An 8,824-nucleotide genomic window follows, 5' to 3' on the forward strand; every position below is an offset into this window, starting at 1 on the left:
GCACCTTCTCTAAATTTAGTTGTAGTAAACACGTTCTTTTTTAAAGGAAAGAGTAATGAGGAACACCTTATTACTTACAAAAGTAGACACTTTAAAACATAAGTTGATTATAATGACAGATAGATAGATCCTTAAACAAATTAAAGATTGCAAAATTATTCCAGGAAAATCACAACATAGACTTCTATTGGTGGCATTAAACCTAAAACAACAAATTAAATACAAAATGCCAGAAGTGGATAGAATAAAATTGCAACAACTTACCTCAGAATGGAACCAGCTTTAAAAATGAAATAATAGATTACTTGGGTAATAAAACCTTCACTTACAATACTGAAGTTGAAATTTCAAAATGTTTATATCGCCGAAGCAAAAACTAGATTGGGTATCTCTAAAGCCGCGTTTACACTGGAAACAAAACATGTTTTGTTTCCAGTGTAAACGCGGCTTTAATCTTACCACAGACCTTGTTCCACTCATATGTCAGACAACCTTGTCTTTCGGGCCAGCGCCAAAACTTCAGTCTTTTTTTCCATGTATTCAACTGATGGGTCTTTGTCAGTTAAACTGAACATTTTGCCTGGGTAGTTTTGATTTACCATTATATTTAATAATAACAAAAGTATTAATGGCATAATCTTCGGGGTTAGGCTCTTATTATTTTTTTCTTCTTTATGACATGTACCGGTTTTGCTAGATTGCTCGAGCAATATTTCTTCCAGATTGGAAAATGTTTCACTTTCTCCATCACTTTCTAACACCTTATCAACACCATCATCATCATCTGAAGAATAATCAATCCTTTTATTTGTTTTCTTTGACGAGGAGGGTTTCGTGGTTGATTCTATAATGCCTTCTTCGACGCCTTGAAGAGTGACACTATTGTCAGCAGGCACTTGCAACTTCATTCTCCTTTTTTAGACCGTTTTTAGTTAGGAACTCAGTTCTTCTCTTTTCCAACTGTTGAAGGAAAGCTTCCCAATAATTTCTTTTTCACAGGCTGGTTTTCTGGTAGACTGTCTAGCATCAGTTGTTGCTTATTCAAAGGGTAAATTCCACACTTTGCGTACCCAGCTATTAAATTATCTTGTTGTTTTTCAACCAAACATGTCCTTAACTCTTTCAACTAATTTTGAAAACAATCTTTAGAGGTGGTTGAAAATTTAGAGCCTTAAGCAGATTCTTTCCATTTGCTTAGGATTCCACGCCATGGTCTTTTCATAGGCACAAAGAAAGCGAAAAGTTTTTAAAATTATTAATATGGACACCTTTCTTATCTAAATAACATTTTACTGAATATTGAAAATCAAGTTCGACCACTAGGAACCCATAGTCTGACATTTTTACTAAGTGCTGTTCAAAAGCCAGCTCCTCCTCTTAACTAAAAATTTTTGAACGCCCCACATTTTTCGTGTGAAGGTAAACATTTAAATACGCATGCAACTTACAACTCCTCAAACTTGAACATGCTAGTGTCAGAATTAAAAAATTCTTCGATTTTGTAAAAGGGTATTTCAATAAGTCAGTCATGTATGACTTCTTAAATCGTTTTACACTGATATTCTGAGCACTTAAATGTAGTTTGTTAAAAGAGATATATCAACAAACTTATAGGAAGAAAAGACCTTACTGAACCTTGTGTATGGCCAATTAGTTAAATCTATATTTCTAGTAATATCATTATGTACATGCTTGTTAAGCGTGAAGCCGTTAAGATTATTCTTAGTATGAAACAAAACAGAACACACGTAAAGACTTACTAATTTGTTAATGTTCTAAATATAAAGATACGCCTGTAGTGCGGTTTGGGATCAGCACTATCTAAAATCCTCATGGCCTTCTTTTTTGTAACCAAGACACTTTCTATGCTACTGAAGTTGTCCTATAATACTGTGGTATGTTAAGAAACAAAATAAACAATTTTAAGCTATCATTGGGTATGCATTGTTTGGGGTGTCTTAGGATGTAAATAACTCTATACAACCTTTTACACATATGGTCAATATATGAATTCCAGAATAGCTTAGGATCAAGTATAATTCGTAAAATTTTCACCATTTGGCAACTGTCGTTATTACCAAAGTGACTAAAACAAATATATATACATTTTTTTATGTTTTCTCTACATTCATCAGTCATTTTGGGTCTGTACCAGTCATTCATTGTAAAAGTAAACTGTCAGTTTCGGTCTGCAAGGAAGCGGGATTGATGAGTGTGATATGTCAAGAGTTGTATAATCAGTAAACATAATATATCTCGAGCTTACAAAAAAAAAAAAAAAATATTAACCATAACTATGAATAGAGGCCAAATCCCGATCCCCGTACTTAACCTCAGAGTACTCAGAACATTTTCCATTAGAACGAACGGTCTTGTACCTTTCACTGAGATATGACTTGAAAAAAGCAGGTTGACATCAAATCATACCACACAATTTTCTAGCTTCCCCAGGAATATGTTCCGATCAAAAGCCTTGATAAGTCACACAAGACGGTACTAATGGGTGATCCCACAAGGTTAGAATGGATTAAGGATAAAAGCTCATTGACTGAATCGATCATGGACCTACCGGGCCTAAAGCCAAACTAACTAGTTCTAAAAATACATTTGTTTGTTCAAAGTAGCATTCACCAGACTTTTTATAACTGCTTCAAAAATGGTGGATAAGTAAGGACCAGGGAGATAGTTTAGTAGTTGCAACATTCATTGCTGTTATACTCCCCTAAGATTGGCACAACCTTTGATACAAGTTTAGCTAGAAAATGCTTTTCATGAAACAATTATTTATAAACGTAGCAGTGCTGTCCTTGGGGTGGAGCGGCCGATCCTCTCGTCAAAAAATAATACTCTCTTCAAGAAGTAAGTCAAAGTTTGGGTGACTTAAAATAATAATAATAATCTCTATTGCATTTTCGATAATTTAACATTGAATCACAGTTATCATACAAAATAATTATAGTCCTAACTAGACACACATTCACACTTACAATTCATAAATTCGCTTATACACGTTCAAACTGACTTATAGAGAGCAAATACATTCAAACCGAGTAAATATCTAGTGTACATTTAGGCATTCCATCGGCTCATCATGAATTTATCGTCAGAATAAAACGCTTTTGGCACCAAAAGTCATTTCAGACGAATTTTGAATTGATTTTGATTGTTGGAATGCTTGACACTCTCAGGGAGCTTGTTAATTAGTCAGACACCAACTTGTTGCAGAAGGTGTTGTGATGACGTCAGTATGTATTGCCGAGTTTGAAAGTTGTTCCTGTCTCTTGTCTGATGTTGGTGAACGTCACCGCCACGAACCAAATCTCATGTTGATCTGCACAACACGAATGCATCTCTCAAGAATGTAGAGACAGGGCAAAGTCAACAATCCCAACTCTGAAATTCCCTGAACGACTCTCTATAATTTAGCTTTGCAATGATTCTGATTGCTTTTTTGGAGCTTGAAAACTCTTTCCATTTTGTTTCTGGCACAAGCCTCCAGGCTAAGGAGCTCCGTCAAACAGCTTGTCGACAGAGTAAAACGAATGTTTTAACAAGTGACGTTTTAAATTCATTTTAAAGCATGCCTCAGTTGAAGAAGTTTTCATCCTATGCGGCATTGAATATTTTGGGTTCAACATATGACATCTTTTGAAGATGTTGCTGTGGTGGTGCAGAACGATGAATGTATCTCTGTTTCTGGTGGAATACAGATGATTATATGTAGGGAAATATTGCAGGTTTTTGAATGTACGAGTATTGAGAGTATCTCGTATACATTAAGACATAAAATATTGAGACAGTAAAGGCAAATTGAACTCTTGGAGCAATTGGAAAATTCTTTAAATATTACTAAATGTTAATGAAAACAATAATTTTCCAAATTGTTTATTTTTTGGACGAGGTTTCATCATCAGGCGACTCCACAAACAAATATTTACATAATGTTTGTTACAATTAATATTAAAATAATATGTGGTGTAAATATGCAAATACAACAATTTTGGAAATATTTCAGCCAGTATGAAGAATTAGATATGACTACAGTTTAATTTTTGGATAAGATTGAGAAGAAAGAACACTGGAAATTTCAATAGGGTCCTCTTCATTGTTCATGAGTTTTTCTTTACTTCTGTTTCTGTACACACAGTGTTTCACAGGGTAACACTACAGTGTTTCCCAAGCATTTAAGTTCATTGGTTTTGTTACTACTTTTATTAATTTTAGTTTTTTAATTTGTATCGTTTTTACTGGCACATGAGGGGTTAGCTTTGAAATTTAAAATAAACTTTTGTAAAGGTTTAAAAATAAAAGTAAATCTTCTGAAATTATAAAGTTCAAACTAAAATAAGACTTCTTCTTAAAAATAATAACTGGAATTAAAATTAAAATAAAAACTTCTTGATGACTTTTAAATTCAAACTTGTAATATATTCTTCACTCCCAAACATGTACTAAGTTCTTACAGCTTTTTATTCAATTTTCAAAATTCAAAACTTTCACACTCTAATCTGATCTGGCAATGCTTCACTTTAATTTATCTTCAAAATTCAATTTTTATTTTGTTACTAATTTTCTTTACTTTACTTTAAAAATTATTCTTCAGTGTTAGAGATTTAAAATCAAAAAATTCTTCAGTGTTAGAGATTTTATAAATCAAAAAATTGCTAAAAGCATCTGTAACAACCACAAAACTCTTTTAGTATTGTTACATAAAATTTTATATACATGTGCTCACTGCACCAACAAGTTTTATATTGCACAGATCAAAAGGACAAGTTCCTAAATTTCCATTAAATTTAATTTGTGCAATATTTCTTTCCCAAAATTATTCCAAAATAACTAAGAATGAATATTGACTGGACTCCAGTTAAAAGATTCACTTACCCGCAGGTTCGATGACAATTAGCAAAAAGATTTACTCTAAGCACTATTTACCTCACCCCACCTCTCAATTTCGTTATCAAACACTGCCATCTGCGCCTCGCCGATAGCCAGTGGCGTAGCGAAGGGGGGGTCCAGGGGGTCCGGACCCCCCCCCCCGAAATGTTAAGACATATTAAAAAATAAAGCATGGAGTAGGAGAAAAAAGGAGAGTTATCATTTACTCTTGTCTGCAAACATTAAATTGATTGATTTAATTGATTAAAGTGACCGTTGTTAAAAATATAATTGTCCTTTTGTTTCAATCATAAAGTATCAAACGATACTGTTGGGCTCGGCCTTTCGGATAGTGTAGTGTAATCACGGTATTGCTATAGAACGCGGTCACGTAACGTCGCAAAGCAACCTAAATTGCAACACGGCGAACATTCGACCTCCAGCGCTCGTTGTGTCAACATCTCCAGGAACAACATGAGTGACATCTTCAAGAAGATGGGACAGCGTGCCTTTGGAAGCGCCGGCAGCCAGCTAAGAGGCCTAGCTCTCCACCTGCCAGCTCGGTGCCTAAGAAGGTCGCTGCTCCAGCAAAGGGTCTTTTTAAAGGCCACAACGTCACCACCACTGCTACTGTGACATCTGACCAACCTACGGCTTCGGTTTCTACGTCCAGGATACCCTTTCTGTTCCTGGACATTGTTCCGGACTGGCCTACCCACGCCAAGAAGTTGCAGGAGTTGGCGCGGGACGGCCTAACGACAACATTCCGCGGTGCTCACTATCGCTTGAAAGTGACCACCGTGGAGGACTTCAGAGCAGTTCAGCGGTGCCTATGTTCCAAGAAGCTGCCCTTCTACACTCACAACCTTGGGCGTGAAAGATCGCTTAAGGTTGTGATCAGCGGACTGCCCGACACCGATGATGTGGAGCTCTTCGATGTCTTAACTGACGAGGGCTTCGCCGTCGAGAGGTTGCAAGACTTCGGACAGCCAGGGGACCTACCAGGAGCTGACTGATCACGCTGACCAGGGACAGTTAGCGAGAGAACCCTGACACCAAGCGGGCTTATCAAATCTACAACGTGACAAGCCTGCTCCATGTCAGGGTCTCAGTCACTGTCTACAAGAAGCCGGTCGGCCCGCCGTAGTGCTACCGGTGCCAAGGTTTTGGCCACGGCTCCGGCAACTGCGGGAGGCCGAGAAAATACATCCGCTGCGGGGAAAATCATCTGAAGATGAACTGCCCCAAAGTCTCGACGGAGAAGGGTCACTGCTGCAATTGTGGCGGCGATCACAACGCCAACTATCGTGGGTGTCCAGCCTACAAGGAGGCCAGAGCGGCAGCAGTCCAGGCCGCAAGTCCCGGCCAACGAAACCAGCGGTGAGGCGATCAACGGCCCAGCCAGCCGCCCAAGCGACTAGCGCGGGACGAGTCACCAGCGGACTCCGTATCGGACAGTGATGCTGAGGACGACATGCCGCAGAAGAAGAAGCGCCGGAGGAAACCCCAGAACCCAGCCAACCGACTTCTTCGCCCGCCGGCATCTGTGGCTGACCTTCCGGTCACACAGAGACCTAGGGCGACTCCCAGGCAGAAACTAGAGTGGCCACATACACCAGCCACTCCGCCGCAACAAACGGAGGCACCAGCAGCTGATGCAGCAGCAGAAGCAGCCGCCCCCGCCCAGCGCTCTACAAGCCGTCTTGAAATAGCTGCGCAGCTGACCGCCCTCACCCGGCTCTTCAATGAAGCAGTGGCCCTCAGTGGCTCACCGACCAGCTGCTAGACTGCTGCAGGATCAAATTGTTCCAGTTGACAGGCAAGTCATTGAGCTCAACTGTTCAGATACTGCCCACAGACCAGGAGGAGCGCCCAGAGGCCATCCTAGCGACCTGACTTGGACTTGGACAGTTTAAATTAGCGACCACTTCGTTCAAATTCGTCTTGGGGACGTAAAATGGCTGCTTAGAATTAAGTTACGACGTTGATTTTAGTGTCATTAAACTGTAGACGTGTATATAATTATCGAAAAAAATATAAAAAATCACTTTCGGTCGGAAAATACGCTTTAAAAGCTCTACTGATAAGAAGTTCCGACTACTTTGGATTTCACTGACTGAGGCATTATTTCATTTTCCTTAGTATAGGCTATTCCAATCGGAGGTGATTATTTTTGTTTTTCTTTTCTCGATAATTATATATTTATTAGTCGGCGTTGAATTAATACCTAAAATCAATGTCCTAACAAAATTATAAATACCACTTTTACCACAACCACTCAACCAGTGAAATCCAAAATCGTCAAAACTTGAATCTGTAGAGAGCTTTTCTTCGGTATTTACCGACCGGAAGTGATTTTTTGTCGATAATTATATAGATAGTCGAGTACAGTTTAATGATACAGTCGAGTACAAAAAATCGTCGTCCTAACTCAATAAAAAATACCACGTTTACCTCAATAAGTGAAGTCCGAAGTAGTTGAAGTTCTAATCATTAGAGTTTTTCAGGTGTATTTTATTTCAGACCGAAAGTGATTTTTTGGATTTTTTTCCTATAATTATATACTTGTCTACAGTGTAATGATACAAAAAATCGTCATTATAACTCATTCATAAATACCTCAATCAGTGAAATCCAAAGTAGCCGAACTTCTAATCAGTAGAGTTTTTCCGGTGCATTTTCCGACCGTTAGTTTGATCTGTACCCGAGCACCGCTCGAAAATTGCCCTCCTTTTCTAAACGGTTTCGGCCGTCAGTGGCCCAATGTCCCCGAAGGAGAATTTCATTTTTTTCCATAGAATATAGTTGTGTCACGCTTGAGTGAAGCTGATTTGTTCTTTTTCTTTCTTATCCAGTGAATCCAACATCACTTTGGTGCCTTATACTCGGCCAGAATCGAACTTCGTAAAGTTTCTGTAGCTATACAAGAAAATTTGTGGTACTAGAGTTGCTGTGAGAGTAGAATTTGCCTAATACATCTTTCCACTTTCTATAAGGCGTAGTTACTAAAGCCCATATTTTTGGTATTTACCTTTTACCAGTGAACTCATTGGCAAATAACACACAAAACGTCCCCCGGATCTCCCGGTTTCGGACCCCCCCCCCGAACGAAATTTCTGGCTACGCTACTGCCGATAGCAGCTTCTTTTGTACAGTCCAGCCCTTATCATTCATCTGGGCCTACTCCTTCCACCGGTAATCCAGTTACCCCAGAATTATTATTTAATACAATCGGTACAAATTGATATTCTGTGTCCTGATTCAATTCAGTGCTTGGCTACAGCAGATTAGTCAACTTCTTCTACATTTTGTGTGTGATAAATGATCTATAAATCGTGTTTTATTGTTCTTTTTGTTTGTCCAATATAAAATGTTGTCATAGTCCATCCAATTTCATAAATTCCTGATTTATTATAATTTGAAATTTTGTCTTTAGGGTTTCCTAAAATGTTGGATAGTTTGTTGCTTGTTCTGTGAGTGACAGTTTTATTTGTATGTTTTTTTTTTAAGTTTTGCATATTTGGTTTGAAAAAGTGCTGTATGCTGTGCAAATAAATTCTTGTTTGGTGTCTTGAGGTGGCCTTAATGTTGTCTTATCTTCTCTAGTTCTTCTTTTTAATGCTTTTTTTAGTATATTGTCAATGAGATGTGTAGTGTAACCATTGAACATAGTAATATATTTTATTTTATTTAGTTCTTTATTGTAGTTTTCTGTTGAAAGTGGTGTATTTAAAAGTCTGTAAATCATTGAATTAAATGTTGCTCTCTTTTATGCAGATGGATGGTTAGATTCATTGATGATGAATCTATCTGTATGAGTTGGTTTCCTGTAGATATCAAATTCAAATTTTGTTGCATTTCTAATAACTAATACATCTAAAAATGGGATACTATTGTTTTGCTCAGTTTCATATGTAAATTTAATAATAGGGTATAACAAATTTAG

This window comes from Homalodisca vitripennis, chromosome 4 (assembly GCF_021130785.1).
Source record: "Homalodisca vitripennis isolate AUS2020 chromosome 4, UT_GWSS_2.1, whole genome shotgun sequence".
NCBI classification, from domain to species: Eukaryota; Metazoa; Arthropoda; class Insecta; order Hemiptera; family Cicadellidae; genus Homalodisca; species Homalodisca vitripennis.